At 40.5% G+C, this 27,377-nt stretch overlaps 1 long non-coding RNA gene across 1 annotated transcript in view; it reads right to left on the bottom strand.

Annotated features, from left to right (window-relative positions):
- Window positions 1–878: 878 nt before the first annotated feature.
- Window positions 879–27,377, bottom strand: part of LOC110483838 (uncharacterized) — a 62,264-nt gene continuing 35,765 nt past the window's right edge. Inside the window, exons 2-3 of the long non-coding RNA XR_002467636.3 lie at window positions 5,473–5,535; window positions 879–3,590 (exon numbers count right to left, since the gene is read on the bottom strand). This is a non-coding gene — a long non-coding RNA (uncharacterized LOC110483838). The remainder of the gene's footprint in view (window positions 3,591–5,472; window positions 5,536–27,377) is intronic.

Here is a 27,377-nt window from a genome sequence, read left to right as displayed (position 1 = left end):
CATGCTAATTGTTATCTCTTTTTCCTTATCTCTGCTTGCACACTTTCTTAGTTTCAGGTAACTCATTCAGGGTGGCAGGCCTGCCAGTTATCTTCAAACGTCAGGAGTTAAGTAACGTTTTCCTCCTCCCCGGAGCTTTGTGCACCTCCAGGCTGTGTCCTGTCCCTAGGATGTTACAGGCGTACAGGTGTACCATGAGCTGGAGCTGATCAGGCAGCGGAACTGATTCATGGATTCATCAGTGAGGTGCTCTGGAGCTAGTAGTGTATCTTGCACAAAAAGAGTGAGAGAAAATGTTATGATGAGTTACCTGGGCCTGTAACAAGTCCTCTCTCTGTCTGGCTGTTTCACACAAATCTCTCGTGTCGCCCTGAGTCTTATTCCCAAACTGTGTCCTCTTGTACTGCTAGAGAAAAGCTTTTGTTCTCCAGTTTCCTGACACTGAGCATATTTTTTAGAAAGACCTGATCTTTTATATTTGTTGCTGGGGGGGAAGGACTTTCCCTTTTGGCTTTTTTTTTTCTCTCATGGGATGTTGTCCCATCTGTTGCTAAGTGACAAAAACGACCAGTACTTAAGAGAGACCAAAGAAATGGCCAAGGTGAGGGAAGGGTGGAGCTGGCTGGGCTACCACCTGGGTGTTTTTCCATTGGGAAGGGTGAGATTTTGGCCAGGCGCTGAGGAGGCGTGAGGGGCGGGGCGCTGCTCCCTCCGCCTCCGCCATCGCCGCCTGAGGCTCGCGCCGCAGCGCCCCCTGCCGGCGCGGGAAAACAGCGCGGCCGCCCGACCTGCGGGGGCCTGCAGCGCCCCTGGCGGCCGCGGCCGGAACTGCACCGGAGGGAAAGTGGCTGCGGCCCGCCGACTGCAGCGCCCGGGTCTGCGGTTCTGTGTCTGCCCTGTTACACACCTACACACTGCTAAAGAATGTTATTCCTTTTCCCATACCTCTGGCCTGAAATACCCTTAATTTTAAAGTTATAATAATTTTGTTATAAATGAAAATTTGTCCAGCCAAATTAAAATGAAAAACATAAATTAATTATTTTGCAATCAAATTCTATCTAGCCAGCCACAAGGAAAGCACAGAGCCGAGCCCGGGGTCAGCCCTGGGTGTGCAACAAGGAGTCAGCCTCAGCAGAGGTTTTCCTCCATGCCCACACACCTCCATCCTGGCACAAGCGGTTTTTATAGGGAAAAGGCCAAGATTTCGGCAGTCAGTCTTTTCTTCCATTCAAAGTCCATAGGTTAATAAGATTTTCTTTTTTGGTGATGAGGAAGAACAATTCAGTGTCTGGAATTGTTGAATCCCTTGATGAAGTTTACGGGAATGCTGCATTCACATGTATCTGCCCAAGGATTTCCGTGACATCCATCTCGGGTCGTTTATACGATGATCAGTGCCTGGGGTCCCCGGTATCTCTCCAGACATGGCCCATCTCCTGGCCGAACCACATCCTTTTACTTGTAAATTTGGTTCCAATATACACCAGGTCTCGCCTTCGAGGGTGGGGGGGCAGGGAGGGCTTCTAATACAAACATAATCTAACATAATTTAACAAGTATCCAATATTACATATTTCATACAAGGAATGGCACGAATAATGTTCACTACACATAACAATTTGGAGGTTCTTGCCTTCCTTGGCAGACATCTGTCCTTTAAACCAAGACATTTGTCTAATGTTTTCAAGACATTAACTGAAACGCTTTAAATCCATACAGTTTCAGTGGCTGAATGCCAGAAGTTTTCAAGTTTCTCGTTCAGTAATTTGCAACCAGATGTAGAGGAAGGGAAAGGAAAGGATCAGCAGAGCAGAGAAGTCACACTGGGGCATCCCTGAACATCTATACAGAAAGTCAGGCTGAGCTCATCCCAGTCTTGTTGTGAGGGAATAAGCAGGATCTCTAACAGGAAACTTAAAAGTACCTCATATTTCTGTGGTTGATTTTACACAATCTGCACTCATCCCTTCAATACCTTGTAGCCTCCAGAATATTATAGTTGGTTCTCTAATCAGCTGTGTTAGCTTTAGCTTTGCATATACCATTTTTCCTACGTTACCAAGGACCTGATTTTTGAAACAAGCTCTCTTTCCTTTAATAAAATCTGAAAATGACATTGCAAAAATAAAAGGACTTGTATATGCAGAGCTTTTGCACTTAGGGGTTTAACCATGGGCTGAATGCTTTCACAATCAGAAAGTTAGAGTCAAGGAAACAAAAAAACTAGCAAAAGTGCAAGAGTGTGGTTACAGAGTTTATTAAAGTACATGTCACTTGGACTTAATCAGGAAATTTGTTTATTCAGGACATCTCTTGGAGCAAACCTAATTTAAGCCTAATGACATTTAATAGTGCTAACTCTGGCTTGGTGAAGATGAGGATTCCATTTAATTGGGATGCCTCCAGGTGATGCAATGGTGTTTGTGTTTGTTTGTGACAACTGCAGGCTGGTTCTGACTGTTTATATACCCAGCAGCAGCCTTCAGTCTCTGTCTAGATGCCAGGCATTAAGGCAACCCAAGAAAAAAGGTTTGAAATTCTTCAGTGAAGCTTTAATTTGGTAAAAAACATAACATATTCACTTGCCCTCAGCAATGTTAGTTGGTCTCTTGGCTTCTGTCTCCCTGTGTGCTTCTTCCCAGGAGGGCTCTATTCTTGGCCACCTTCAGAGTGCCCTCCCCTAATGTCCCAGGACCCATTCCATGCATGTAAGCTTGCTGCACAGCTTCCTGAAGAATGACATGAATATTGCAATGGCATCTGGTGTCAGATGGCAATTCAGGCTCATCAGGATGAAGGCCATCCACAGGGGTGTCCTAGAGAAGAGACTTCTAAGGCAGATTGCCAACAGCCTCTGTTTTAGTAATAGAGACTTTAACCTTCATAGCTCTTTTGGAGCCACTGCTGTTGAATTAACAGCCTCTGTGTTTGTCTATGCTCTCCCTGCAGCACCAGCATCCAGCTTATTACTGAAAAGCTCTTTGGAATATCTTGAATAGGAAAGTGCCCAAGAAAGCCAAATTTCAATCTTTTATAACTCCTTTCTCAGTCCCAGGGGAGGGTGAATGTGAGGAAAATTGGCCATTTCAGTACCTTCAGTAGGACTTGCTACATCCACAAAGCATAACACTTAGATCTTGTCTGCACACAGAAGTGGTGCTGATTTAAATAATCAGGTTTTAAATTAATTTAACTGAACTGGTGCAACCTTTTTATGTAGACTTTAAATCAATTTAAGAAGAGCCTTTTATCCTTATTGCTCAAGGGTAGAGTCAGATAATCATAAGTGATTGAGTTAGAGTGTGTCAAGAAGTTATTGTCTCTTCAGATGAAGGCTATTCTGTCTGCTGGAAATGTCATACTACACCTCCTCAATCCACCTTAGCTGGAATTGCACCTCTCACACACTGCACTCCTGACTTTGCAGGTGTTCTCAGTTCCCTGCACTACAATTAAAAATTAAAACTAGCATCTCTTCCATGACTGAATCCTTGGCTTTCTGGCCTCCACAGTGAAGCAGCATCAAAAAGATCAAGGGGAGTGGTTTCACGCTGGGAAGCCTGGATAGCAGCAGTAGGAAGACAAACCTTTAAAACAAAAATCATAAACCAGAACAATTTCTTTACTGATATAAAGAACTGCAGATGTCTTGATTACAATGAAGTTTAACTAATCTGTACTGGTAGAGAATTTTCTATAAAAACCTTTCAACATAACATCCATGAGGTGCAGGAGAGGAGGAAGCCAAGAGAAAAAGACAAGCAACCAAAGATATATGTGCGTATTCTTGCACATTCTTGTATGTTCAAGAAAACAAACATGTGTTTTCTTTCCTTAATACTTGGGTACCATTTAAAAGGGGGCATGATGCCCATAATGCTTATGCTCTTGAATTAGTGCTGGAAAAATCACTCCATACAGTGCAGAACTTCTGCTGAGAGGAAGGTGTCCTGCTAAAACACAGGTAGAAGAGTACTATGACTAGAGAGCCATGTGCAGTTGAGTAAGAAAAGAATTTGAATAACATAATGCAAATTGGTGATAGTGGTTACAAAGAATCCCACCTCATGTGAGACAGATGCTGGTATTTGAGTTTTCCATGTGTCAGTTGGATGAGTGAATGGATCTCTCCTGAACTTTTCAAAATACTGCATTTTTAAATAGATGTGTAATTTTCCCCATTTTTAAACTATAATTTACTTTCTGCTCTAAACCAGAAAGGCCATCTTGACCTCTTAAATAAAACATTTTAATTGAAAAGAAGACGACATGTTATGCCAAAGGAAAATGCCAGAGGAGCTAGCCTTTTTCTGCAAAAAGCTTCATTCTGATGAATCAGCATGTTCTGACAAGAATTTATACAAAATATTCCTGTTCTGCTCCAGGCCTGAATGCTGGTTCTCCTCTGCAGCTTCTCCAATGCTAATATAGCAGATCATATCCAGCTTGATGGGTGTATTTGGTTGATAGCCAACAATATGCTCCTGTAATAAGTCACACAAATAATGGGGGCTATTGGGGCTTACACAACCTTCAGCATGTTGGGACATTAATCTGAAATATAAGGGGACACGGGATTTTAGTCCTATATATATATGTGTGTGTGTATATATATATACACACACAGACAAGTGCATATGTATACATGCCTCAGTATGGGTATATATGGGTGGATTGGGCTGTCTCTGAACTTGTAGCATAGTCTCTACAAGGATAATGGAACTGCTTTCATTTTTTCTTTAATTTACCTGAACAAAAGCATTCTCACCCTAGGTTAGGAAACATCAGAACTACTAGAGAGTGTGTCTCCCAGTCTGTGAAGAAGAACCTTCTAACATTGAAGAAGTTCTCACAGAATGTGATTTCCCTGACACTCAACAGCTCTGTCAGAGCAGTATTTCATTGGTATATTATTATGCACAGAAGTGCACACTCAAGACATTTCTGTTTACTCAGAATAGTGTTTACTGAAATACGTTCTGCAGTTTGCCATTCCTTACGGAAGATAATATTGTATATACAAGAGCAAATTGAATATATGCAGTGCAGTAATTGCCATCATGCCCAGCAATTTGATGTGTTTGAATACTCAAGATAGATAAGGTTTCTCTAAGGATTACCCCTCAGCACATTCACAAAATTTAATTTTGTATTGTTACTTACAATTTCTTCTAGCATATTACTCATAAAAGAAAAAAAATGCTGTGAATACATTCTTTGAAAAAATGTTGCACATGCTTCCCACAGTCTCTACCCTTGGGATCTTTGGAAAGCAGTTTTATTTTTCCTCCATGCAGTAATGGGTTCTGTCACTGAAGAGCAATCCAGGGCCATTATTCTAGAATGAGGCTTGGGGGAACCTGAGTGCTGACTATGCAAATCCACACCCCTCTTGTACTTTGAATACCTTCATGTATTTGTTCAGTATTTGGTAAAAGAATTAGGTGCTAAAAAACCTGACCTAGTTACCAGATCCTGCTGGGAAACAGTTGGAAGAGCAGTCAGTATTTAAATGAAGATATGAAGGAGTATCTGTGGGAAAGAAAAGGATTGCTAAAAAAACAAAAAAAAGAGAGAGGATTTTTCTGTTTGTGATTCTTACGGGATTCTGATACATCATGGTATGAAGCATAGGCTAGAACAAAACACAATGAAAAAAATATAGGTAAGTTTGTCTGGGCAAGGGTTGAGTTTCAGCCCTGGTGTGAGGGCACTTGCATGCACTTGTACTGTGCATACACATGTACTGACCTCTCCAGCATCAGTCATGGCCCTACTTGAACTCCTTCCTCAATACCCCTCACACTTTTTTGGATTTTCCATTCTGTTTCTTCCTCCTTTTCACACAGCCTTCCATCTCTCTGTCTTTTCATCCCAGAGCCCCAGATTTACCTGAGGAATTAGCACTATGAACAAGTACCCATTACAGAGTGGTATCTATTATAAACCTTTTCTTAAAATCTGAGGTCTAGCTGATTGCGGCAGTGTAGATGTCAGTCTATGTAAAGCACAAAACTTAGTGACCCAACAGAAATATTTCAAAATAGCACAGTGTACTCAGTATTCACCATTTCTTTCTGGAGAGGATGGGAGAAGAGCAAACTGCAAATAACAGGCAGACAACATCATCTGATGGGCCACCAGGACAGATTTGTATATTACTGTCAGAGTGATGTAAGAACTGCATGCACTGGAAAGCAGAGGAGAAGTACCACTTGCCCAGTTCCAGTAGTTTCTATGTCCCTCGTGCTTTGACCCACTGATCTGCACTGTTCTTGCACCACTCTTTCATCATCAGGAGGTCTTGCTTGGGCCTGCTCCATCCAGGATGTTAAGACAGCACAAGAGTTTCTCTCTCTTGTCCTTCCTTCCTCCTTTCCTGATTCAAGTAAATCCACTTTCATGTTTTTTCTGGTTCTGGCTACTGGCTTTGAAGTCCCCTTCTTTCTCTTCCTCCCTCCCTTCTCCCTCCTCCTGAGACTTTCTGACAGGAAGAAGAGAAGGCTTTTACAATAAACAGCAAGAGAGTTTTGTGGCACTAATCAGCATTTGCAAATGAAGATTAACAAAAAGTGCAAACAAGCCTATGTGATAACTCCACAGTCTGACCTAATCTTAATGAAATCTACCAGATCTATTTATATAAATAAAAATGAATTTTCTTGCTTTCAACATGGTGCAATTTGCGCACGTAGATTACAAGTGACACACACAATTGTTTTCCCTGCATAAGTTCCCCAACTTTAAAGAGCTTACTGACAGCTCCCTGCAAAGTGAAGACATGTAGCTGCCAGAGCTGTCTCAACTTTATTCAGCTCCAGCAGGAGGGCTCCCTTGATTTTCTTTTAGAAATCCATTCAATTTAATTCCTTGCTTCCCTGAGGACATCAGGCAAGACTAAATGCTAAGAGGAGGGGGGATCTCTGTAAGCTGGCCTGATGGCATGCAGTGGAATAAGGACAGAGAGGGATAATATTGTCTGAAGAGCTGTGGGATTTCCCACTCGGAAGTGTGACTTGACCTCACAGTTTTTTGTATATTACCAACAAGGGCTGAGCACTGCGCACATAGAAATGTATATTTAACTTAAAAACATTTAAATGGGACAATCTAGCAAAGCTCTGACACACTAACCACATGTGAGGCAGAATGACCAAAAAGGAGGAGCTGGTAGCTGAATCAGGAGGCATCACCTTGAGGGAAGATTCAGTTATCTTGTGCACAAAAGAGTTCACATCTCCTATTGTGGGAAACTTGCACATTATAGGTTTTCATCTACCCAGACTAAAATATTATAAGGTGAATAGAGAGCAGGGGTTTCAAACTGAGGGCAAGGAGGTCTCTGAAGACCAGCACTTACATGTAACTGTACAATTCTTTACATCACTCTTCCCTAGAGGCACTCCACAAGCATATCAAAGTCAGACTTCTCTGGTTACTTTATCTTGATTCCACATGTTTGTTACAACCTCAACTGTAGTCTGCTTATCAGAGTCTGGGAATAGTGCTTAAAAGTGTTCTTTAAGCTCTACAGAGGAAAAAAAATGGTCCTTACCCTTTTCTCAGGCACACCACAACTGACAGGTGCCAGCAAATTAAGTAGGAAGGACACTAAGTGGTAAATAAGGTGGTTTCAAACTTTCCCAGCAGTTGCTTTTGACTGCTGACATCTTAATATCTTATGAACTAGTGAATGGAGGTCAAGGGGAAGGAAATGGTGGTAACAATGCCATGAAAGGCAATGATTTCACTGCAGACATTTTAGCATCTTGCCTGCTGTTCTGCCTGCCCATACGTGGCAGATTTCTGCTAATTTGGTTTGACAATAAACTTTTAGAACTGTCAAGTGCTGAGATATCTTTGCGTATCTGCATTCATGTTTGCTTATTGTAACCCGTCAGATAACTTTCCATCCCATAGGTTAAGAAGAAAACCTAGTTTTCTACTTGGTATTGCCTTTGCATCATTCATGATGGGCTTTCATGGCAAATTAAATTTTGAAGAGTCACGAGTCATTTACCACTGCATTTGCCTATCTTTCATAGACAGCTACTGCTTATTGCTCTGGGCTATCCATCTGTTTCTCTAGAGATCTGCCTGCCATATATTTTTCCCCTATCTACATCTGCAATATTTATGCTTACCATTTTTGTGCATTTGTTTATCTATTTCTATTCCCTCTGTCTTTTCTCATGTATGCGTGTTTATCTAAGGAAAGAGTAGTATGTCACTATCTGTTTTCATGCATCAGGAAAACCAGCTCAGTTCCTTGAGAAGACAAACACGAAGAACACATGAACTCTTGGAAATCATAGGTACACATACAACATATTCAAACACTCATTACAGAGACCAGCTGTGGCCCTCAGGGGGAACCAGGTGTCTAGGTGAATTTTTGTCCTCATGAAAACTTGTTTCAGGATCTCTGACTTTTCTTCTGAAGACAGCAGGGGCCTGAAAGCCTCTCTCAATGAAGAAAAATGGAAGCATCCACCTGCCTGCCTGCTCCATGGGAAGGTAGAAGCAAAAGAGCCAGTTGAACAGGACTACCCAGCACAGCAAGTTGCTGTGGAGACACTTGGGTTCAGGCCATTTGTGAGAAATATTTCATATATCTTTTGCCTGTGGGAATTACAAAGTAAGCAAAAGGTTCATTTTGGTACTGATGTCATCTTCCCCCTAAAATCCAAGGTTAGTCCTAAGACTTCAAGGCAACAGAAGGAACAAAATGAAAATAAGTTACTGTCAAGGACTAAACTGGCTACTAAAAGCATGAAGAAGCTATCTTTTCAGCAGCTGTGATAAGCATTGCTATTTCATATTGTGATGGCTTTAATCATATGCTGGCTGTTTACAGACATAATGGAGGTATTTCCACCTGGAGGTGGATAGTACAAAATTGAGAGAAAGAAGAAAATCTGAGCTCTCTATTCAAATATATCCCATAGCAGAAGATGGAATTTATGAGGGATATTAGGAAAGATAAGGGCATGGTCCTTTGGAATAGTGGAGAGAAGATATTTTGCTTGGTTTTATTGGACTCCTTGAATGAAAGCAGAGAGTGAGGCAAACTAGTGGGTAGCAGAAGAAAAGGGAGAATGCATGAGATTTCACCCTGGTTTTTGGTTGCATCCTCAAGCAGTTTATATGAAGCCATTTAGACCTACAGATGGCAACTTCTGCACATTTGTTTCCTTGGACACAGTGCTTTTCAGGCTATGGATCTCTGGTCCCTAACAAATATAGTTAATGTCTCTGGTACAGGGAACGTAAGAGTTGCTTATACACCTAAAAATAGACCAGACATCACAGGCTTCAGACTGAGAGCTACTGCACAAATACATACTTACATGTAATATTCACCATCACTACTTTGTAGAAATAAATGAATGTTAAGCCTACCCCCTGACATCTCTGCAGAGTAAAAAGAAATAATTTAATTCTTGTTTTCAAGTTTTCAAGAAATAGAAGATAGATTTAGAAGACATAGTAAGCAGCTATTTCATTGCAAACCCAGAAAAAATCTGTTACAGAAAAATTTCAAGTTACTGCCTAGGGCACAAGAATCTGACATGTCAGTCTCCAGAAATGAAAACACACTCCTGACAGTCAAGCTTTTCCTGAAACATACATAGTGAGATTTTATCTAGTATTAAGAACATTTTTAAAAGCTTAATGTGTAACAGAAATAATCACTTTCCTTGTAAAGAAAATTTATACTAATTCACTACCAAATTATTTCTCAGTAATTCAGTGTCATGGATGCTGGTTTGTATCAGTTGACACTAAGTGGGACAAAAATATATAATATCAATGCAAAAGGAGTGATTAACTACTCCAAATAGCACTTACAGCTACGATACTCAATATTGGCTGTCTTCTCATTTAACAATCAGTGTATAATTCAAAGCTTTCAAAATATATCTGCACACCAGCAGATTCATGGAACCAGTAAGCAGGACAGAAAAGCACAACTACCTCCCTTTTTCACTGAAGACTACAAAAATATAACTGTGATTTAGTTTATTTAAGGGCAATGTTCAACAGCTAAAAAATTGAGTAGGGTGCAAAGATCAGGAACAAAAGGTTGTAGTGAATGGGGTGACATCAGACTGGGGACCTGTTATTAGTGGGGTTCCACAGGGCTCCATTCTCAGCCCTGTGCTCTTCAAAATCTTCACAAATTACTTGGATGCAGGACTGGAAGGAATACTAAGCAAGTTCACAGATGATACAGAGCTGGCAGGAGCTGTTGCCTCCGTTGAAAGCAGGAAGGCCCTGCAGAGAGACCTTGATAAATCAGAGGGCTGAGGAATCACCAGGTGTATGAAGTTCAGCAATGGAAAGTGGTGGATTCTGCTCCTGGGATGGGACAATCTTGGATGTACAGACAGACTGGGAAATGTGATGCTGGAGAGCAGGACCATGGAAAGGGAGCTGGGGGTTCTGGTCTATGGCACGCTGAACAAGAGCCAGCAGTGCCCTGGCAGCCAGGAGGGCTGACCCTGTCCTGGGGGGCATCAGGCACAGCATCACCAGCTGGGCAAGGGAGGGGATTGTCCTGCTCTAAACTGGGGCAGCCTCACCTCGAGGGCTGGGGGCAGTTTTGGGTGCCACAAGAAAGACATTAAATTATCAGAGACCATCCAGAATAGTGCCACAAATATGGTGAAGGGCCTTGAGGGGAAGCCATGTGAGGCTGGCTGAGATCAGTTGGTCTGGGGAGGCTGAGGGGAGACCTCACTGCAGTACAACTTCCTCATGAGGGGAAGAGGAGGTGCAGATACTGATCTCTTCTCTCTGGTGATCAGTGACAGAAGCCAGGGAATGGCCTGAAGTTGTGTGAGGGAAGGTTTGGGTTGGATATCAGGAAAAGGTTTTTCACCAGGGGGTGGTTGGGCCCTGGAAAGGCTCCCCAGGGAAGTGGTCACAGCATCAAGCCTAAAAAAGTTCACAAAGCATTTGGACAATATGCTCAGGCACATGGTGTAACTCTTGGGGATGGTCCTGCTTCAGGGCCAGGAGCTGGACTTGATGATCCTTGTGGGTCCCTTCCAACTTAGCAGATTCTGTGATTCTGTGAAGGTTGCTGATGTTTTGTCTTCTATTCAAAACTCACATTAAAAGAAAGGCTTTGGAAAACTTCTTTCTGCGTCTCATCTCTTAATCATTTAGCTTATGTTCATGGGGCTTGTTTATATTCTGGATGTGTCAAGAATTTCTTGTAGAAGTGCAAAGGGGGAAAAGTCCATGTTTTTCTTTAGGAGAAAACAAAGTCAAAGACCAAAGTATTTTGGCACAAAGCCAAACAATAGATACCATTTTTGCAAGTCATCTGAGAACTGGTTTAGATTCCTAATGTCCCCAGCTTCTATGTATGAAATTCACTGCTTGAGCCACATCTCTTATCTATCTGTGGTTGTGAAAGAGTGGGAGCAAACTTCTTTTGTGAATTAGATAATGACAAAAGGAGACCAACTACAGCACGAAATATCACATCAGGCTACTCAAGCAAAATGCAAGAGCAGCCAGGTTTAAAGATATTTCATACACACCCCTGACATACTCCCAGAATCAGATGTGGGTATTCTTACAAGGTCCCATATTTCTGCTGAAAAAACCTCAAACATTTTGTGATGCAATTTCTGACCATTGGTTTTCAGCCATTGAGATGAGTTATCCACCTCATACACAGGTACTATTAATATTTAAATTAATTAATTTAAAGGACTATTTTAAATGCTAATGAGCTGGGATACATATAACAAGTTTCTATTTACTTATGTGGAGACCTAGCTTTATGGGTATAACATTCTTCTACTGGGTTTTTTTAAGTGGGAAGGGAGTAAATTTTGCTTTAACACTGTCCTCAACCACAGATATTTTTAGAAAGCTTTTTTGTGTAACATGTGCTTTTGAAATTTTCAATGTAGGCTCACAAAAGTAAGTGAATGAAGTTTTCTGTTATAATGAATGTGTTTCTAATAACCATCTCATGAAATTCACATATGCAGCCTACAGCATAAAGTTCTGTAATTATCTGCAGCTACTTTTTGGAATTTTTTTTCATGTATTCCTTCTTGCTAAAGCCACAGTTGCTTGTTATCACTTCTATGCTGTTTGCTTTACTCAGTGAGCTTTTCAAGACAGATGATGTAAACATGGTGATGGTAGAAGATGCATCATAATGAAAACCTCCTTTTCTTCACTCCTAAATGTCACTTAAGTGCTCCCTTGATGAAATGAGACTGGGAAACCAACAAGAACAAATGAGAAAATGATTGTGTGTCTCATAGCATGGTGGGGCAACAGAGGGGTCAGAGAATCAGAAGCTCCGTGCACCAGTGTAGTTTGTGTGCCATGGTGATTATTAATAGTCCCTATGTATTAAGGGACTAATACAGACTTTGGTGCTGGCCAATGACTAAAAGAACAGCTGGCTGCAAGGAAGCCAAGCTCCCTCTCCAACAGCAATACAGACTGTTGCTGTCTGTTCTCATATTTTGTGACTACATAACCCCATAGTGTCAGTGGCAAACTCAATAAGCTATTTCAGATCACATCAGGCAGCTCTGCTGTTTCCAGATTTCTAGAGGATAGCTTCCAAGTTCACCAACCCTCTCCTCTTTTTATGTAGAGTGGGATGGATGAAGTCCTTTTGAATAAATCATATTTGAAGTTTCTAGGCCAAACCATTCATGAGCTTTTGCATGACAGAAGAGCAAGAATTATTTCATATTGTTCCAGATATGATTGACATAAAAAATTTCAAGCTCCCTACTTTACAAGCTGTTTCTCTGCTTTTCTTGCAGTGTACCCAGAAATAAATTACCCCCCTTCTGGAGACTATACACGTGACAAACTTTTCAGAATATGAAGTGAGAGAAACTGTAAATTCTCAGAAATTCTGTCAGTGAGTGTTTTGAAGGTGTCTTCATATATTATCTAATTAATGGACTTTTAAATTAAACTTTCTCAGAATAAATAAATTCTTGCTACAGTCTTAATTATGCAGAGGTTATTTCTTCTCACCAATCAAAATCTTGACTGAAGCCCAAGTATTCACAATAGGCCATCATGATCTGAATCAGTGAGTTGTCACAGGTAGGATGCTAAATTGTCCTTCCTTCATTACATTTAATGAAAATGTGTGTGCGAAGGAAATTGCTTTGAATAGAGATGAACAATTAAGAGAACCAAATGTATATCGGCAAGGGGGGAGTGAAAAGTGTTCCTGCTGAACGTGTTGGATGTGTTTAGGCAAGCTTCTAATTTCAAAGCAAAATTCCTGTTGCTTTGTTTTCTAGATTGTAACACCAGAGCAGAAGCCACTCTGCTGAGATACAAACCTTAAGGGAGGGAAGGATAAGAAAGATATTCCCAAGAGAAAAGTAGGGGTAGGAACAGGGAGAAGGAGTTCCAATGGTGAAATGAAGAATTAGAGGAGAAGGGCCAGCAAACTTATGAGGAGGGAAGATGAGTGGAAAGAATGCTGAAGGATGACAGAATGATTGTAGTTTTAGCTGCCAAATAGGAAAATTCTTTATTTTATTCTTTTCTCTTACGTACACAGAATGCACATAGTCATTCTGTCTGTGTGACTTCAAATCCCTCCCTCAATGACTGTCTAACCTGCTGCCTGGTTTCAATCCAATCTAATAAAAATTAAAGAGACATAGGGTATAATTAAGTTCTTAATTTTTAATGCAAATAACTGCCTAGGAAGAAGAGATTTTGAGAGCCATAAATGTAAGAAAAACAGCAAGAGAAGTCAACATTTTACTGGACAGTAGAGAATCCATGCAGAATGCATCATGGATCAACTGCCCAAACACAGGCAACACTTCAATCAGAAGTTATATTCCCCTGGAAATTGCAGCTGAGCACAATAAACAAATCCAAATAGCTTACGCTGGTATTTATTTCTTTGTTATCATCAATGAAAACTCAAGTAGCCTCCCTGGGTTTTTGAAATTATGTTGATAGACCAAGATTTCAGTGTTGTGGGCTCTGCAATTAGTATGTAGCCCAGGAATTCTTCCTCAGACATAGAAACTACCTTTTGGATGTGATTACTACTGACAGTGTGCAAAGAAGTTCCACATACCTGTGTTTAGGACTGCCATAGCACATCTCTACTGAAAAATACAAAACTGTAGACAGTAAAATAAGCTCTGAAGTTGCTGACACTTAAATGGCTAGATATAGTGGAATACATAGTTTAACAGGAAACTAAGGTCAGATATTTCTCTTTATACCTGTACAGACACAGTCCTGGTTAATTCCAGTTAATTTAATTATAAATATTTACAATAAAGCTTGCAATTTTCAGCCAAATGCTACCTGATCATAAGAGACACAATCCTTGCACTAATTTGGTTTACTTTGCTAGAAGAGATTTAAGCACTCTGGATGAGATTCTCAGGTAGTGAAAACCACTGTTTCTGTGCTGATTTTCATTAATGATGCCAATTAACATTAGCAGAGAATGTCCCTTCTTTTGTTTATTCACCATGTCTCTCATTATCCCTCATCATGGCTCCTAATATGGAAACAGCCTAATGCGAAATACTCAGTTCATACAAAACAACAAGAAGAAACCCACATACCCACCAGCTGCATTTCTTTCCCTCTGCCCTTTATCCAGTTTTAATTTTCATAAAGGAAATAAACTATAAAACCATGAAAGGATTTTTCTTTCTGCAAAGAAAACACTGCTACAAGTACACAGAACGATTGCTAGATAATTCATATAAACTTTCAAGGCCACAGGAGTATATTGGTCCTTTAGCTCCAAAAGACACAGTTCATTATTCTCTCCTTCCTCAATTTACAATGCCCAGAATCCAGTTTTTTTTTCACTCTCCCAGTTTGAAAATATGCTTGTAATTACTATTCAAGCCCGTTTCCAATTTCTAGAATATTGTGTCTGGGGTTTCAAAGACATAAGGGAGTTAGATGCATGACTCTCTGAGGCTGCTTTGAAACTTCAGCTCATGGCACTCAGAGAGTATTTATTAGGCAGTGTGTATATACATCCCATATAGGCTCATAAACCATGTTGCTAAACACCAGCTTCCATACATGAACTCTCCCTAGATTATATCCTCTATGCATTTCGTAATTCAAATGGTTTGGGTTGATCACTCTGAGTCTAATAGATATAGTATTGTGCTTCACCACATGATACTGGTACAAAATTTTACCATCCTCTGACATAACCAAAATAATCCTCTGATTATAGTCCATTCAGAGTCCTTTACAACATCTTTGGGAAAAACCTGTAAATGAAGTCCAATGGTGTGCTTCTTTCAGAACCAAACAAAGAGCAGCAGAAAGCTTACAAAGGAAAAACAAATTAAGAAACTGTGATGGTAAATGATGGAGGGTTATGTAGTGATGGGGCACATGGTGGCAGATTGCAAACCATTCATCTTCAGCCATTCTGACTTTTTTGAGCAGTAGAATGCCTGTAAAGAAAGCAAGATAATGGTTTTCTGATCACTAGCTGGACTGTAGCAAAGTGCATAACAGCCATAACTCTTCTAGTGAAGCTTTTTGTTTGGGAATAATGCAAATTATCCTCATTACAATCAGAATGGGATGGTTGTTAATATCTTTGCATAATTAGAAGCTATTTTCCTTTAAATACAGTTTATGCATGAACTTTCCAAGGAGATTTATCTACTGGGGTAATACTGAGTCATTTTCATCTGGAGGGACATACTGAAGGTTACACATATCAACATTTTAATTTAGTTTTAAAGATGAACCACCTCATGCCCTACTTATGGTAAGAATTTTGATCCCAATCCAGGTATGTGCTAAGGGCACTTTGCTAAATTCAAGTGCATGAGTGGTCCCAAGGGCAAATATGCCAAAATTAATTTCAAAGCCATAAATGATCAGCACCCAGCAGGAATTATGCCCCCTCACTGCAATATTGAAGTGCTTCCTATGCAATTGTGTTTGCATAACAAAGTGTCGGACGGAGTAATTTTCTTGCTTTGCAGATAAGCCCACCTTTGCTTTCAGAATAAATCACTTCTAGGACTAACTATGAAGAATAAAAATTTATTGGTGAGAGAGAATCTTAAGAGATTTGATCCAACCTCAGTTAAAATATTCTTGTGCTATGTATCGTGTCCACTGTAGTCCCAGCAAAGCCAGTGACAATAAAATATTTTCAGGGATCTGTCTATAACTCCCTTCCCCTATTCTGCATTCAAGCAAGACCTAGGATCAGAATTGCAATTCTCTGCCTCTGTTGGCTACTAATTTTTGTGCAAAGAGCACAGCTCCGCCCAGGGCTTCTGAAATGCCAAGATCAAAGAGTAGGTCTGCATCCAAGTAGTTGTATCAGCTTCAGTGGTGCTTCTAAACATAAGACTGGAGGGTTGAAAGGTTTTGGATTGAAATGGGTAATGTGGGTCAGTATAAAACAACAAATCTCTTAGCATAGGCTAGATGCAAAGAAAAGCTTTTCATGACAATGCATGCTCTGAGTAGAAAGCCCATCAAGTGACAACATCAACAGAGAAGAAAATTGACCCTACTACTGGTCTTGAATTCTGAAATCATCATTGATCAGCCATACTAATGAGACCCTTCACAGATAGAGCTACCAAGATCAGTGTCATTTTATTTGGTTTGGCATTTATTTTGTGGTTGTTGGTTCTTTCTTTCCCATATAAATGGCTACAGCTGTCCATGAGACTGTAGTTATAGTTTATTATCCTTGCACAGCTTGTGCCTAAGTACTTTTAAGGACAAAAGTACTTATTGGTCTACCATAAGGCAGGAAGATAAAACAGAATGGTGTTCTTTAAAATAAAAAAAAGGCTTGAAATAGGGCTTGAGATCTCTTGTGAAATCATCAGCCTTGACTGTGAACCCTGCAATGACTTTTTGGTAAGGGTGGTGAATACAAAGCATGGCAGGAAAGGAGGGACAGTCTTCCTTCTTCCCGCATGGTGCCTTAGGCAGGGGGACAAGCTGCTGCAGACAAGAACCCAATTCTGTTTCAAATGTGGCGACTCACCATTTCTGGGAAATAAAATGTCCCAAATTCATCTCCAGAGGGAGACCAAGAACAGTCAGAGAAGTTGAAAAAGATAAAAACATTAGGGAAATCACAGCAGTTAAGAAGGTCGTACTGTTTCAGGACTGTGGAGGGAAGGGATATTAAATCAGGGAAAATTAGATGAAAGAGTGTGGGTGGCTGCTGTGAGATCCTGATCATAGTACCTGCCTCTGGAATGATTGGCTGCAGACCTACGAGCAGCTTTTATGAAATGGTTTTCCCAGTAATTTTTTTGATCTCACGGATGCCCTTAGTTTTGGGAGCATAGTGGCAAGTAGAATATGTGCTTCTTTCATTTCAAGGAGGAGGAAGTTTTGCCATCAGCTACCTGCTGTTCAGAGGAGGAGGCTTTGTCACTCCCAGTTTCTCCACAAGGGTTTTGGTAGAACTGTGATGTAGGGATTTCTGCCACAGGGAGCATGCCATGTCCTATCCCTTCCTCTGCCAGGATGCTGATTGGGATGAAACATTTCTTGGGAGCAGTAGGCTCCAAAGATATTACAGGACCATTGAACCTGCTAGGAGGTCCTGTCTTTCCTTTAAGCTCTTGAAAGTACGAAGAAGGCCTCCAGAGGTGAGAAAGGAAAGGTTCCCTCTCACAAAGTTCACAAAGTGTGGTTTTCCCAGTGGCTCTAAAGGGAAGTTTGAATCTCTGAGCTGGAGCACTAATTGCCAGAGCTAAGACTGGGTAATATAAAGAAAGAAGTGACACTGTATATTACAACCTGTCTTTTCATATCTCTCTGGACATAATGTGACTTGGCATCACATCCTCATCCAACAGAGCATCCAGAGATGGCATTGGAAATAGCTTGTGCAAGCACTTGGAGATGCTGAAACCCCTAAGTACATCAGGGACTCAGCAAGCTAAGGGGCAACTCAAGTTCCCAGCACAAACATTGCTCACAGCTGAAGTGAGAAGAAGAGGCTGCCTTCTGGGGACATCATTCAGGGTCATGAGGTGACACTCACACAGAAATCAAGAGGCCTTGGAAAAGCTTTCTTGCTGTGACCAAAAGAATTGGACAGAGTTCAAATCCTTTAGGAGCTAGACAAGATTGGAAGTGCTGGCAGCTGCCAAGGTACCTGTGGTATAGCCGGAGCTGGGGTTGGGGCCAGAGAATGTGGCCAGGACTCATGTCACTGCTTTCACCTGCCACCTGTCTCCAGTCTGCCTGACTCCGATGGAACATCAGGCAGCTGTGAGATCCAGTGCATGGTTATAGCTTACATCTCTCTGCAAAAATGGACCACTGTATAATGGGTATTGAAGGGAAAAACTACACCATTAATGTTGTTTAAAGTAGCTTGGTACTGTGACAGTACTTGGCAGTACTAAAGTAGCTTGGTACTGTGTTGTTTTACTTAATGACATGTAATTTACTGCCAGTCAATTATATATTCAGGATCAATATTAGCAATACAATGGGTAAATAATATCAGGCATTTAAAAAATACTACTATGCAAACCCAATTTTGCAGCATCTTTTCACAACTAGTCCAAATTTTCAAACTACACATCTGCCAGTAGGATCCCTCATCACACAAAGGACATGCAAGTTTCCCTTTTCCTTTGGAGGCTACAAATGCTTGAGTGTTTAGGTGTAACCTTATCCCTCCCTATAACCTGCTAGTGCTGATGCAAAAGCCCCCCATGAGGCCACACACCTGTGTACCCCTATGTACCAGGCTGCTCCAGGGGTGCTGTGAGGATGCAGCTCTCTCTGGCATGGCATGAGGTCACAATTCCACAGGGGACAACTCCTTGCACAGTCAGTCCAAGTTGTTTTGCCAGCAACTGTGCCTTGTACTAGCTGTTTTGGTATGGTGAATATGCAAAATGATGTGATGTGTTTTGTTTTCTGACTTGTTTCTTTTAACCAGTCAACAAATGTTTGCACTTAGTTGTTTTGCATATTCAATTGTAAAAGTTAATAGTGAAAAGCTCATGTGGCTAAGTTATATTTGTGGTCTCTCCTGGTCACTGGCTGAGGGTGCAATGTATGTGTGAGGAGAAGAAATCATGTGGGAGAGAAAGAGCTTGTTTCTTTTACAGTACAGAGGATATTCTCTAAATCATTTTCAGTGCCTGAAAGAAAAGATGCTTCCTTCTATTCCAGTTCTTCCATATCAATGTAAATATTTAATTCCTCAAAAGCTCAGTACCTGTTTTTTTTAAATGTGACTTTAATAAAAAGATATTTTCCTTCAAATGGGTTGTTTAATCTTTAGTGAGAAATTGAATGCATGCAATATAGAATATAGTAAGGTAATGATTTTAAAATAGTCCCATCAAAGCAGTTATTGCCTTGAGGTATTACAAATAAATGAAAATGAACTGACTGTGTAATGATCATATTTACTGTCTTCTTACTCTGATAAATGTTCTTGTGTCTGTGTAGTCTTCTGGTAACCCTCTTGGCCCCCTGACTTAAGAAAGCCAAATATATACATACATACTCAAAATCCCAAAGCAAGGAAGTTTTATGAACAGGAGGAAAAAGGAAGGGGCTGTAATGACAGTAGGGATAAAGCATTGGGGCCCATGACAGACTTCAGGTGAACATGCTATTCCCCCATTTCCAGTGCATGCTCCACTACCAAGTCCCACAGCAGAGCCTGGTTTCACACACACGTGTAATGTTGGACAAAGTGAGAACAAGCACTGTTAGAAATACCACGTCTCCTGAGCATTCGGGCCAAAGCTATCAGCTACATTTTAGCTGTTCAAGGGGATAGTTACAGATGCAGCTCATGGAATGGTTCTGCTGCTTATAGTGCTGCTCTGTGCCCAGGGACTGGGGCATGTGTTGAATAGGCTTGCATTAGGCATCTCTGAAAGCCAAGATGCAATCACTTTGTAAAATTAAAGCTCATTTCCTCCACTGTTAAAGACAATGTACACTATCACTGCCACCAAGTGATTATATTTAAAGTCAAAGGATGCAGAGGGAATGCCAATTCTTTTGGTCTGCATTCAGTCACAGCTGTGAGGGATTAAGGGTTGTTTAAAAATCTCTTAAACGCCTGCCAAAAGTTGCCAATCACTAGAACCAATAGGTGCTTATCATTCCATGCATTGTTTGAGATATTAGAAATTACACAGCCACAGATGACCACATTCTTCACACAAAAGAAGTGTGTGGGAAGTCCAGCAGAAAGGATTTGAGGTCCTTCCATCCACTTTTAATATGTTCATTGCTGGAAGCCTTTTCATCTGCATCTTCAAGCATCTGCACAGAAGCAAATATTAACCCAAATTTTTCTGTGGCTAGACCCAGCAAGCCTGTCAAGCCTGGAGAAATCTACAGAGAAAGTGAAGAGTAGAAAGAAAATCGTGTTCCTTTCCCTTCACCTCTTTATATATGTATATGCATCTGTATCTATGCCTCAGGCTGCAGCACTTCATATTTTCTTTAGAAACCTATTTTCCAAAATGTGTAGTTTTCAAGCAGACCATCACTTCTCTTTGCAAAACTTTGCAAAAATTAAGTTTCTTCTTTTAAGCAAGATGAAGGGGAAATTGGTCGTTTTGCAAAGTAGATTAGCAAAGTAAAGGCGCACAGCGCCAGAGTAACTGGCAGTGCAGGGTAGAAATTGCAGGGTTCATGTGAAGTCAGAAGCAGATTTCAGGATTCAAAGGAGTTTCGATTTCACCCCTCTCTTTTCACTTGGTTAGCCTTCTCCATGACAAGCTGGGTTTTCAGGTGAAGATGCTTTTCCACTTCATTGTTGGCCGACAGGTGTATTTTTGTGAGAACATTTGAGGAAAATCTGTTCAATTTTCTCAGCTCGGGAGAAGAGCCCTATTTACTCATCTCATGGGTCCTGTGTCACTTCCTGCAGCAGGCTGAAAAGAACTCCCCTCAGCACGAAAAGGAAATCATCACAGTTTCTTTCCCTCCTTACACACAGATAATTAAAAAACTCCTAAATCTGCAGCTCAGGGTGTCTGTTGTGAGATTGCATAAGGTGCACGTCCATGTTCAGCCTGCAGAGAATGGGCTAGATAAGGAAATCTGAAAGACTTAAATGTCGCTCACAGTCAATCAGCATCAACCAGGAATTTCGGCAGACCTAATCGACCTTTTGTGACACCACAATGAATATACGCTCTGCCCAAAATAGCTGCCTCTGGGACAATTTGCATGAGAGATATGCATGCATTCACATCAAACCGACCAGCTTCAGATGGAGAAGCTTAAAAGCTCAAGTGGTGAAACTTTTAATAACTCATTTCAGCTCCCTGCCCCCAACTTTTCCATTAATATTCCCACATTCTCTCCCCTTTAAATAGGAACGTTAAGTGCAAATAAATAAAACATTAGGCTGATAAAATTACTTATATTGTGGCAGCAGCTGGAGGCTCTGATAAATACCTCGTGATTCTAGGTCCTGTATGAACAGGCAGCATAGAGACAGTGCTGGCTCCAGAGACAGAAAGCTGAAGTTTCTGACAAGGTGCAAGTAGCCAATGGGGAGGGATGTGAGAAAAGATTGAACAGAACAGGCAGCTGTATTTTCTTCTATTAGGAAACATGGAACACTTCGGGGGTTTTCACTTTATGTTCTTTATTTGTATAAGTAGACATAAGCTATTATTTATTGCACTATATATTGTAATTGAAGGTTCTTCGAACATGCTGGGTGTTATGAAAAATTACTTTTCAGAATTACAGGGTGAGTGCCAGAAGCTTAATACTACTTTGGACTCCTGTTTGCTATTTGTCATCAGGGGAAGAAACTTCTATGTGTAGCTGTTCAGAAAAGCTATTAACATGACTTCTGGACTGTGTTTTTAATTATCCAAACAGAATTTGCTTAAACAAGCTGGACAGACAGTGAAAGAATTGTCACAGTAATATGGATCAGAACATTGCAGCAAAAGGCACAGTTGCAAGTGTTCCAGGGTGCTGGGAGCAGGCAGTCAGTGCTGGTCACAGAACCCGACAAATTGTATGTGTAACCCCAGATTCTGTTGGAGCACACATTGGGAAAAGAGAACATTTGAATTTTTATGTAACTTAATGTTTCTGGATGAAGATTTCTGTCTTTGTGATCTCTCTTAACTGTGAAAGTTGCACAAGGAGCCTCCTGTTACATGGTCACTGAAGAAAATATATATAGGCTGGTGATTGGAGTAGAGGAGAAAAGTAGAGTATTTGTCCTTTGGCTTAAGAGGGATATTTCTACAGACAATCTAAATGGAGTAATAAATTATAATCATTGGTACTTGACAGTGGCTATTACTATTATCCAATATTAACTTGCAAAGAAACTTGCATCAATCTTTGGCCTCCTTTGTTAAATAAAAGAAATGTCTCAGATCACTCTGTCAATCCATTCACACACAAAAAAATCCAGAGCCATTTTCTTTAAACACATCTTACTTTGAAAAAGAGGTCTCAGTTATGGTTTGATCATTCAAGCTTCACCAAAATACATACTCGGAAAGATCTTTTCAGGGTTGCCTATGAGCAAATCTGCCATGTGAGCCCTGTGCAAAGAAGCACACCCTTATCCATGCCCTCTAGGGCAACAAAGACTTCAGCTGGAGGTTTCATATTCTAAAATTACTGTAAATTGAGTCACGAGACACAAGTCAGTGAAAACCCAGGCTTTGTTAGCCATACTGCTCACAGGGCCAACTTGATTTTTATTATGAGGATGAAAAAAGCTATTAAAAACCTAACTTTATACTATGAAATTGGTTCTTTTCTGTGCTGTGTGAAAATTTGCATGTGGTTATGCTAATCTGGGCTTCCCAGTATGGGAGCTGCATATCCTGCTTAATTGTAACTACACTTAAGAGCGAGACTCTGAATGTGGTCTCCCCAGTGCTGAACTCTTCTGAAAAACTGCAGACTTTTATTTTGGGAGCCTAATAAAGACTTGGAAGTCCAGCTCCTGGCACTTCTTTGTGCAGATCTTTGTCCTTCATGTGTCAGTTGTAGTACTCGGGGGCTCTGTGCCTGTGCTGTCAGGGTATTGTAGGTACACACACTGCAGGTGGCTTTTCCTGCATGGTCCCCTTCATGCAATTCCTCCAGAATGAATTTCAGGGCTTGGCTAGAAGAAAATACAGGTACTGTAGAGCAATGTGTCTGTGTCAGGGCAGAGTGCTGCACTTCTGCTTCTTAAAAAGCAGCTTCTGCAGGGACCCTACCTCCCTGGGTTGTGACTCCTCAGCCTGGCAAATCCCACACAGCATGAATTTGCTCAGTCCTTCTGCTTGGATTTCACTTTTGCCCACAGCAACTTCTGGCTTCATCTCTCTGCATTAGCATGTTCCAAGCAGTGAGTGACAGCTGGGTTACTGAAATGAACAAAGGACCTCTTAGGGAAATCTTTCCCTCTGCTTCTTTCTGGCCAGAGAGATACTCATTAGTTCAAGTGATACTATGAACTTTATCACTTTAATGTATTGCCTCCTCTTTATGTTGCAGTAATAAAAAATGATGCTATCATTACAAGCCTATCTATTAAAAGAACCATAGAAGAATTACTTTGAAAAACTTAAAAAACCCAAAAAAACTAACAAAAAACCCTCTATTCCTTTTCAGATGAGTTAAATTGTGATTCTGAAATATCAGTAGAAAGCTGAGATACAGACAGAGCATTAGAATTCATTGCTGATGTTGGAAACAACTGTTGAGAGCATAAAGCTATTTCTCCTGCAAAGCTAATCCTCTGTCAAACTCAGAACAACCAACAGCATTATTTTGTGTGGGGTGGCAGAACAGCAGGGTGGATTCTAAAGTAGAAGCCCTGTGACATGGCTTGCAGCAGTGTTTTGGCTGGTTTGCAAGCCCTCTTCTTTAAGTAGTACAATGACAAGTGGTAAGAAGGTGCAGCACCACCAGCTCTCACAGTATGTTTGTGAATGGTCACTCACAAAGCAAGGAGCGAGCTGAACGCTCCATGCACGAATCTTTCAGGCATGAAATAATGCTGTAGAGCAATGTAAGGATTTGTGTCACAACAGCAGGGGTCATTTTACAGGTGTTGCACCCAGAACTGCCAAGGACAGCCCCCCTGAAAAAGGAGAGATCTGATTTCAAATCAGTACTGAGAAGCTTGCTCAGCCTTGAAGGTCAGCTCCATTAGAAGAGAGAAATAAGCTTGGAGAGGGGACAGTTATATGTTACTTGCAATTCTCTTATAAATAATGAGGAACAGGAAGAGTGAAGTCCTGTCCTTGCAATAAATCTTGAATTGTGGATGGGTTGAAAAAAATTAGAAAGTAATAAGGAAAAAGCAATATTTGTAAGCACAGTATATTAAAGAAAAAAAGCCCAACATTGTAATGGTAGAGGAAAGGACAATGAAGTAATGAAACAATGAAGTAATCTTATGGAATCATGATTAACTCCCATGTTTTTACCTGGTGATTCTTCAAGTTCCTAATATGCCAAAACTTGGTCTTTTTTAAAAACCTGTTTTAGAAATCTCCTTCTCCATGAAATATGACATGAAAGTGAAAAGCAACAAGTGAAGAAGGCACTGTATTTTATATCTTACTCAGGTGTCCAAGTCAAATGGTCATCATGCTCCTTAGAAGAAGGCTGTCCAACATGTCTATCTGCTAACAATCTAACATAAAGACAAATTCAGCAACTAGTTTCTTCTTCCCATAGGGTTGTCTGGAACATATATTAACAGAAAAGTAATCATAGATAGTTGAAGTAGATCAGAAATCAGGACCAAGGAGACTAGAAACAGACTAGAGAGGGTAAGAAACATGAATATTAGATGTGTCTTGAGAAGCTTATGAAGGGGTTTATATAACAGGGTGCCCAAGATACCAAGTGTTGGAGCTATCAGTGATGGAATTCTAAGGTCCAAATACTCTGGTAATGATCTCGCTCACATTTATCTTCATTTTATTTCTCTCCTTCTCTGAATTTAGGAAAACAGGAGGCACATCAGCTCACAAGAACACTTCCAAGAGATATTTTCCCTAAAATAGACCTTCTTCATTGAAGGAGTCAGTACTTTAGCTACAAGATGGCTTTTACCAAAGAGCACTTTACATTGAAAATATACTGAAATTCTAATATATGCTCTGATGGAGAGAAGCTCTACCTCAGCTGACACAGAGCAGATTACAATATGCTGTTCCAGATTGTTCCAGCACAAAATTAGCTTAATCTTTCACAGTAATTAATTGCTTTTCTACAGGGGAAAAAACTTTGTCACTTGGTTTTGAGTGAGTTTCATCAGATATACTCTCCCCATCCCTGTCTTCATGGCAAAGACTGAGCTGTTCTGCAATTACTCCTTTCTCCATCACAATCTCAGTGAAACAGACAACTTAAAGCTGCTGAAGCTGAAGCAAAACTTCAAGCAGACAAAGCTAAGTTACCACGCTTTTCCTTACCCTGATCATCATTCATGTTAATGACTGTTTCTAGGAGTCAGAGAGGAACTTATATGATGCAAAGGCTGAGAGAATGAATTGGAGGAGTAAAGAGAACAAGATTTAGATTTTGGAAGTAAGAAAGTTGTTATTCAGGGAACCTGATTACTTGTCTCTGCCACATTTCATGCTTTTTTTACCTGCTGCTTTAAAGAAAGATGTAAAGTGCTTTTAAGCTATTTTACGAGCACTAAGCTGACAGCAGTGGAGGCCAAAGCTTTCTCTTTAACCTCTCAGTGCTGAACAGGCTGTGGTAGCCTGTCCCTTATTGTGCCAAATCATCTTTCCAAGTCCACTCATAATGTTTAGTGATGGTTTGAAAATGTAATGTTTGGCTATTGTGGAATTTATATCTAGTTGGCAGCTCCTCTTTTTCCTGGCTTTTTCTGCTGCAACAGTGGCTATTAGAGACATTTGTGGTGTTAGTAAATATAAAACTTCAGAAGAATGATATCTAGGGCTATTCTTGACAATTTTTTCATGAAAAATTTTCTTTCCAAAGTTCAGCATACTATCTTGTAAATTGTGTCTTCTGAATAGGAGAAGGAAAAGTGCAGCTATTCTGAAGATGTTAAATGAAAAGAGACTGTTTCACCTCCAAAACATCCATCTGGTGAGCTGAGGTACAGTAGTTCAGGACCCCACACTCTGCATTAGTTCTCTAGGCTGGACTTCTATGGATCCAGTTCCCATTTTCCAATAGGATGATGCAACTGGCATGAGGCATTACCAGCTTCTACTAAGCTGGAGAAGATGATAAATGAAATCATGAGATGTCATTCCTGTAGGAAGCTGTTTAAAGTGAGAACTATACAGCAGCAGGCACCTGAATTACTCAGTAACATTTCATAAAGACAACATTTGAATTTTGAAAATACATACTTGATGTTTTGATTTATTTGAGTTCAAAGTACTAAAACTCTACATGTTTTTGCCAAAGCAGACTTGTTGTAGTCATATCAAAACTTTCTGCACAGTGTTTTCCACTGAGGCCTAGCAAGAGGCAAGCCATGAACTCTTTGCATGTACACTAATAAAAAAAAAACTCTGTAGCAGGTCAAACTGACCAAAGCAGAAAGCTGATTTTTCCTCTCCTCAACAAAGTTGCTATTGAAAATAGTATGAAATAATTACCACAATCAATAAAAGGCCACCTTTTTTTTTTTTTTTTTTTTTTTTTTTTTTTTTTCCAAAAGGTTACCTGCAATGGAGCAGATGTAAGAGATTTAATCTAGCAACACCTATTAGGGCAATTGGCTGAGAGTCCTTTTAGCAGAGAATGGTATTTCAAAACACTTCAATTTTGGCTTTTCCTTATCCTTCATGCTTTAGTCCTTGCCCACATGTGCATGTTCCTATGCACACCTATAAACTTTCCTTAAATGTGGCCACAATTTTATCTTGGGTGTGATTCACTTCCCAGCATGAAAGTGATTTTAAAAACCCAGGAATGTGGAGGCTATGATCACAATGAGGGAGTCAGGCTTTTCTCACTGTTAGGTTGCCTTGCCTTCACTCTGTAGTATCTCTGCTTTTAAGGAGCATTGCCCAAGCCAGGAGTTCTGAAGCAGGGGTTTAATTCCTACTCTTCCATAACCATGGGACACAAGTGGCAAGCTCGATCAAGGTAATTCAAGCCAATCAGGTTGCTCAGGGTTGACACTGAAATGATTTACCATCACCTCACCCTGTCTGCTAGGACTGCTGGGGAATGGGGAGCAAACACAAATCTTCTCAGAGTTTGCACTGAGCAGTGTCTCCACCCCTCATGGATGAGCTGAAGGACATCTATATCTGTTGACTACTTGGAGATAACTTCTTCCACCTGAGGAAGGAGTAGGATCTTCCTCTAAGGACCAAAAAAAGGGAAAA

This window comes from Lonchura striata, chromosome 1A, assembly GCF_050655825.1.
Source record: "Lonchura striata isolate lonStrDom1 chromosome 1A, ASM5065582v1, whole genome shotgun sequence".
NCBI classification, from domain to species: domain Eukaryota; kingdom Metazoa; phylum Chordata; class Aves; order Passeriformes; family Estrildidae; genus Lonchura; species Lonchura striata.
This window is presented reverse-complemented; position numbering and strand designations above follow the sequence as displayed.